Source organism: Aethalodelphis obliquidens, unplaced genomic scaffold (genome assembly GCF_003676395.1).
Source record: "Aethalodelphis obliquidens isolate GAN/ISIS:26980383/991018 unplaced genomic scaffold, ASM367639v1 scaffold54, whole genome shotgun sequence".
Taxonomy (NCBI): domain Eukaryota; kingdom Metazoa; phylum Chordata; class Mammalia; order Artiodactyla; family Delphinidae; genus Aethalodelphis; species Aethalodelphis obliquidens.
Window position 1 is genome coordinate 8,219,710 of NW_020837998.1, and position 7,432 is coordinate 8,227,141.

Below are 7,432 nucleotides of genomic sequence, written 5' to 3' on the forward strand. Positions count from 1 at the left end.
TCTTCATTCATTCTGTTGGATTAGTTGCTTTGGTTGAAGCACATGTAGAAAATATGACCTCATAGAGATTTTTATTTGAAAAAGGAAGGAGCATTTTGATAACACTTTTCAGATAATTATGAATATCCACCTTTAATATTACATCAAAACTTCCCAAGTGGTAGTTTCTTAAAGGATCCTGACAATGTGGAATCAGACCACATGGTAAACATTAAAATCGATTAGCCTGTTTTTGCAATATAAATGGATATTTCACCCATTCACTATTTTTCAATATCATGCATTGTTCATTTGGAAAATAGTAGTTCAATGAGTTATGCAGAACATCCAAATGTTGGCACATCATTATACAACATCAAAAAAGTCACATTCAGGAGCACCTTCACCAATATCATAAGAAAACTCTTTAGATATTGAGAAGCTTTCAATCTCACAGTGGTGGATATATCTTTCAAACTTCTAATTTCCACCTGAAAGCTCAAATTTTATCATTGGAAAAAATAATTTAAGTTGCTTTCTTTAAAACCATGGGTTTATTTTGTCCATTTTTAACAAAATGTCTGTCAAATCTGCATGTTTGAATAGCATAGTTTTTCTGTCAGTTGCTTAAGTAAAAATAGTGATCCTTGAGAAAGTCACTAGTTATGCACGTAACAATAACAATTGTATAATTACTTTTCCTCAAAACAACTATCTAATTTCATTATTGAAAACTAGCGGTTTTACAAACTTCTAATTTTGTCATACAGAATGTTAAAAAGAAATGTATTCTAGGGTCGAGTTTTTTTAATGAATAATTCTTACTTCTCTTTTTTAACATCTTTATTTGAGTATAATTGCTTTACAATGGTGTGTTAGTTTCTGCTTTATTTTTACTTGTTAATCAAGGAAAATTCTTACGTGAAACTATTTGTTGTTTTTGGTTTTTTTCCCTGTGAGTTCATATACCCTTTGATGTCACTGCCTAAGGCACGGAGAGTTATACTCAACATTACTCTTGCACTATCAGTACAAATGTCAACCCAGTAGAAAGTAAAAAGTAAAATAATTTCTTAATATTATTATGAAAATAATTTTGACCTTGCAGAGCCCTGAAATAATCTCAGTAACACCCAGGGCTCCACAGACCACACTTTTGGAAGTGGTGACCTACACAAAGTGTATTAGCTTTCTTTCACTGCCATAACAAATTACTAAAATAATAAGAGCTTAAAACAAAACAAATTTATTATCTTAAAGTTTCTGTATGTCAGAAGCCTGGGTGAGTGAACATAGGTCCTTAGCTCAGAGTCTCACAGTGCTGAAATCAAGGTATTGATAAGTCTATGTTCCTTTTGGAAGGATGTGGGGAAGAATGAGATTCCAGGATCATTCAGGCTGTTGGCAGAATTCAGTTCCTTTTGGCTGTAGAACTGAACCTGTTTACTTGCAAGTTGATAGTTGTGGGCCAGTTTTGCTCCTAGAGGTTGTTCACATTCATTCCCAAGTATTCCATGTGTTCTCTCTAGCAACAGGGAGTCAAATCCCTCTTACTCAGGAGTCTGTCATATCTCTCACTCCAGCCAGAGAAATTTCTGTGCTTCTCATATCCTACTTATATCATTAGAGTGGACCCATCTGGATAATCCAGGATAATCTCCCTATTTTAAGGTCTGAAACCTCAGAGAATATCTGCAAAGTCCCTTTTGCAATAGAACATAACATATTTAGAGATTTCAGGGTTTAGAGCACAGACATCTTTGGGAGATCATTCTGCCTACCATAGTCTTCCTTCTGGCCTCCAAATGTGCACATCTTTACCAAATGCGAAATACAGTCATCACATCCTAAGGTCCCCAAATGTCTGATCTCATTACAACATCAACTCAAAGCCCAGAATCCCAGAGGAGAGGTTCAAGATGGCAATGTAGGAAGACCATGAACTCACCTCATCCCATGGACACAGCAAATTTACAGCTACATATGGAATAATTTTCTTCTGAAAAGGATCTGATGACTAGATGAATAGCACCTCCATAACAAAAGATAAAAGAGATACATTTCAATGGGTAGGAGAGATATAGACATTGTCTCACCCAGCAACCCCTCCCCCAAAAGCAATGACCCAAAATAAGGAGGGATCCCCCAAAATACAAAACTTTCCCTCCAGGAGTGAAGGGATTGAACCCTACAGGAGACACACTGACCCTTGGATCTGGCACTAGAAAGAGAGACCCCAAATTTTCTGGTTTAGAAAATCAATGGGGATTGAGTCCAGGAGAACCACAGAACCATAGGGAACATAGAACCTGCTTTTAAAGGGCTCATGCACAGACCCATTCACCCTGAGATCCAGAGCTAAAGCAACAGTTTGAAAGCACCTAGACCATAAGTGAGGGAGACTCACTTACTGAACTTAAAGTTGGAGAAGCAGGAACCTCCTGGAACTTTCTCGACTTTCTCCAGGGATGGAAGCACTGGCAGGCACCATATTTACATCTTATTCTAATTTTCTGGCGGAGCTGGACAGCACCATTTTTGGTGCCCTCCCACTAACCTACTAACACCAGTTAATGTGCTCCTGCCCACTCCACACCACAACATGTTTAGGCAAGCACCCAGAGCCCCCACTTACCTTGTGCAGTAACCATGCCACAACCAGGCCAGGCAAGCACACTGTGCCCCACTCTCCCCACACAGAAGCCATACCAAAATTGGCACAGGAAGATCCCGAGAGTCCTCACACATTCTGCATAGCAGCAGCACCACAACCGGGCTGGGCAAGCACACTATTCCATGCCTTCCTTGCACAGAAGCTGCACAGTAACCAGAACAGATGAGCAACCTGAGCCCCTGCCCACCACATGCAGAAGCCATGCCAAAACCAGGTTGTGTGAGCACACTGTATCCCACCCTCCCTGCACAGCAGCTGCACTGCAACAAAGTCATGAGACTGCTCTGAGCCCTACCCATCCTAAAGCAGCAGCTGTGCCACAACCAAGCCAGGCAATTGTGCAATGCCCTGACTCCCTGACAGAACAGCCATGCTGCAACCAAGCTGGGAAACATCCTGATCCCCATCTACCCCATGCTACATCAGTTGTGCCACAACAGAGCTGAGCATGTGTATCATACCCTGACTTCCCTGTGCAACATCCACAGCCTCACCACAGCCAGTGGGTGCATGCAGCCCAAACAAGGGACACCCCTTGAGTGCCTGTGTCTGGTGGCCAAAGAAGGTTATGCTTCTAGGCCCCACAAATCATCTCCTACACAAGAACACTCCTTGAAGCCTAAGAGAGATAGATGTTTAACTAAATATACATAGACAGAGTCAGGCAAAATGAAGAGACAGAGAAATATGTTCCAAACCAAAGAACAAGACAAATCCCCAGAAAAAGACCTTAATGAAATGGATATAAGCAGCCCAGTTAATGAGTAATTAAAAGTAACAGTCATAAAGAGGCCCACTGAACTTGGGAGAAGAAGGGATGAGCACAATGATAACTTTAACAAAAAGAAAAATAAGAAAATAATAAATGGAAGTTATAATTGAACTGAAAAATACACGAGGTGTTCAACAACAGACTTGATGAAGCAGAAAAACACATCAATGAACTGGAAGACAGAGCAAGGGAAATTATCCAGACAGAGTGATAAAATGAAAAAGAACTAAAATGTAAGAAGATATCTTAAGGGACCTCTGGTACAACATCAAGAAGAAGAATACATTCACATTATAGGGATCCAAGAAGAAAAGAGAGAGAAAGGGCCAGAAAAATTATTTGAAGAAAAAATGGCTAAAAACTTTCCTAATCTGGGGAAGGAAACAGACATACAGGTCCAGGAAGTCCAGATGAACCCAAAGAGAATCATGCCAAGACACATTATATTTAATTAAAATGATAAAAGTTAAGGATAAATAGAGAATCTGAAAAGCAGTAAAAGAAAAACAACTTATCACTTATAAGGGTATAAGTATAAGGGAAACCACATAAAGCTATTAGCAGATTTTTCAGGACAAACTTTATAGGACAAAAAGGAGTGGCATGACATATTCAAAGCAATGAAAGGAAAAAAAAATTTTCATCCAAGAATTCTCTACCCAGCAAGATTATCATTCAAAATTTAAGGAGAGATTAAATAAGAGTTTTATAGTAAGTTAAAGATAAAGGAGTTCTTCATGATTAAACCAGTCTTAAAAGAAATTTTAAAGATACTTCTCTAAGCTGAAAAGAAAAAGCACTAATTAATAATAAGAAGACATACAAAAACAAAAAAAATTCACTGGAAAAGGTAAATATATAACAAAGGTAGTGGATCAATCACTTATAAAGCAAGTATGGAAGTTAAAAGACAAAAGTAGTAAAACTAACTGAAATTAAAATATTTATTTAAGAGAAGCATAAAATATATAAAAAGATGTAAAACTTGTCACAAAAAATGTAAAATATGGAGAAGGGGTGTAAAAATGTGAAGTTTGGGAATGTGTTCAAAGTTAAGTTGCCCTCAACTTAAAAGAGACTGCCATATACATAAGATATTATATGTGAACCTCATGGTAAACACAAAGAAAAAAGCATGTAGTAAATGCAAATGAAAATGAGAAAGGAATTTAAACATAATAATTTTAAAAAGCCTGAAAACCACAAGAGAAGAAAGAGAAGAAGAAAGGAACAGAGATGAACTGAAAAAACAGCCAGAAACAATTAACATAATGAGAATAAGTACATACATAGCAATAATTACTTTAAATACAAATGGACTTAATTTGCCAATCAAAAGACATGGAGTGTCTGAATGTATTAAAAAAAAAAGTGAGACATTATAGAAGTAAGGTTACACACAGACTAACTGCAAAGGGATGGAAAAAGATATTCCATGCAAATGGAAATAAAAAGAAAGCTGGTGTAGCTATACTCATATCAGACAAAAAAGATTTTCAAACAAAGACTGTAATAAAAGACAAAGAAGGCGGACGAGTAAGACATGGTGATCACCTTCCTCCCCATGAATACATCAGAAATACATCTATATGTGGAACAACTCCTAAAGAACACCTACTGAACACTGGCAGAAGACCACAGACTTCCCAAAATATATATATATTTTTTTCCTTTTTCTCTTTTTGTGAGTGTGTATGTGTATGCTTCTTTGTGTGATTTTGTCTGTATAGCTTTGATATTACCATTTGTTCTAGGGTTCTGTCTGTCTGGTTTTTTGTTGTCGCTGTTTTAGTATAGTTTTTAGCACTGGTTATCACTAGTGGATTTGTTTTTTGGTTTGGTTGCTCTCTTCTTTCTTTTTTTTTATTACTTTTTAATTTTTTTATTTTTAATAAATTTTTAAAATTATTTTTATTTTAATAACTTTCTTTTCTTTCTTTCTTTCTCTCTCTCTCTCTCTCTCTCTCTCTCTTTCTTCCTTTCTTCTCTTTTTTCTTCTGAGCCATGTGGCTGACAGGGCCTTGGTGCTCTGGCCGGGTGTCAAGCCTGTGCCTCTGAAAAAATAACACACGATTATAAAGCAATTATACTCCAATACAGATATTTAAATAAAAAAGACAAAGAAGGGCACTACATAATGATAAAGAGGTCAATTCAGCAAGAAGATATGATTTTTATAAATATACATGCACTCAATATAGGAACATCGAAATATATAAAGCAAATATCAATATAAATGAACCTAAAGAGATAAATTCAAAGCAATACAATAAGAGTAGGGGACTTTAACACCCCACTCACAACAATGGATAGATTATCTACATATAAAGTCAATACAGAAACATCAGCTTTAACCAACATATTAGACTAGATAGACTTAATAGACTTATATAGAATACTCCATCCAAAAATAGCAGAATTCATATTCTTCTCAAGTGCACGTGGAACATTATCCATGATAGATCACCTGGTAAGCCATGAAACAAGTCTCAATAAATTCAAGAATATTGAAATATCTCAAGTACCTTTTCCAACCACAGTGGTATGAAACTAGAAGTCAATTATAAGAGAAAAATGGGAGAAAACACAAAATATGGAGATTAAACAATATGTTACTGAAAAACTAAAGGGTCATTGAAGAAATCAAAGGAGAAATCAAAAAATACATACAGAGAAATGAAAACAGAAATATGACATACCAAAATCTATGGGGTGTTGCAAAAGCAATTCTAAAAGGGAAGTTCATGGTAATACAGGCCTACTTCAAGAAATGAGAAAAATCTCAAACAATCTAACTGTACACCTAAGGAAACTAGAAAAAGAAGAACAAATGAATACCAATGTTAGTAGAAGGAAGGAAATAATTAAGATCAGAGCTTAAATAAATGAAATAGAGATTAAAAAGTAAATAGAAATATCAGTAAAATTAAAGCCAGTTCTTTGAGAAGATAAACAAAATATACAAGTCTTTAGCTAGACTAAGAAAGAAAAAGTGAGAAGTCTCAAACAAATAAAAAAGAGGGAGAAGAAGTTCCAACTGATACCACAGAAATACAAAGGATCATAAGAAAATACTATGAACAATTGTACATCAACATATTGGACAACATGAAAGAAAAAACAAATTCTTAAAAACATACAATCTACCAAGAAATAGAAAACTTGAATAAATCACTTACTAGTAGGGATATTAAATTATTAACCAAAAGTATCCCAACAAAGAGAAGTCCAGGACCAGATGGCCTTACAGGTGAATTCTTCCAAATATTCAAGATTTATACCTATTCTTCCTAAACTCTTCCAGAAAATTAAAGAGGAGGGAACCTTTCCAAACTCATTGTATGAGGACAGCATAACACTTATATCAAAACCAGACAAGGACAGCAGAAATGAAGAAAACTACAGGCCAATATCTCTGATGTACATACATGCAAAAATCATCAATAAAATGTTAGCAAATAATTTTTAAAATATATTAAAATTATCATAATCAAGTAGGATTTATTCTGAAGATGCTGGGATGATTCAACATCTGCAGATCAATCAACATGATACAAAACGTTAACAAAATGAAGGATAAAAATTATATGATCATCTCAATAGATGCAGAAAAAGCATTTGATAAAATTCAACATTGATTTATGATAAGTACTCTCAACAAAGTGGGTATAGAGAGAACATACCTAAACATAATAAAGGTCATATATGTCAAGCCCATAAGAAACATCATTCTCAATGGTGAAAAGCTTAAAGCTTTTCCTCTAAGAACAGGAACAAGACAAGGATGCCCACTGCCATCACTTCTATTTAACACAGTATTGGAAGTCCTAGCCACAGCAATTAGTCAAGAAAAGGAAATAAAAGGTATCCAAGGCAGGAAGGAAGAAGTAAACTGTCACTATTTGCAGATGACATGACACTAGAGTTAGAAAACCCTAAAGACTCCACCAAGAAAACTGTTAAAGCTAATAAATGAATTCAGTAAGGTCACAGGATACAAAATCAAT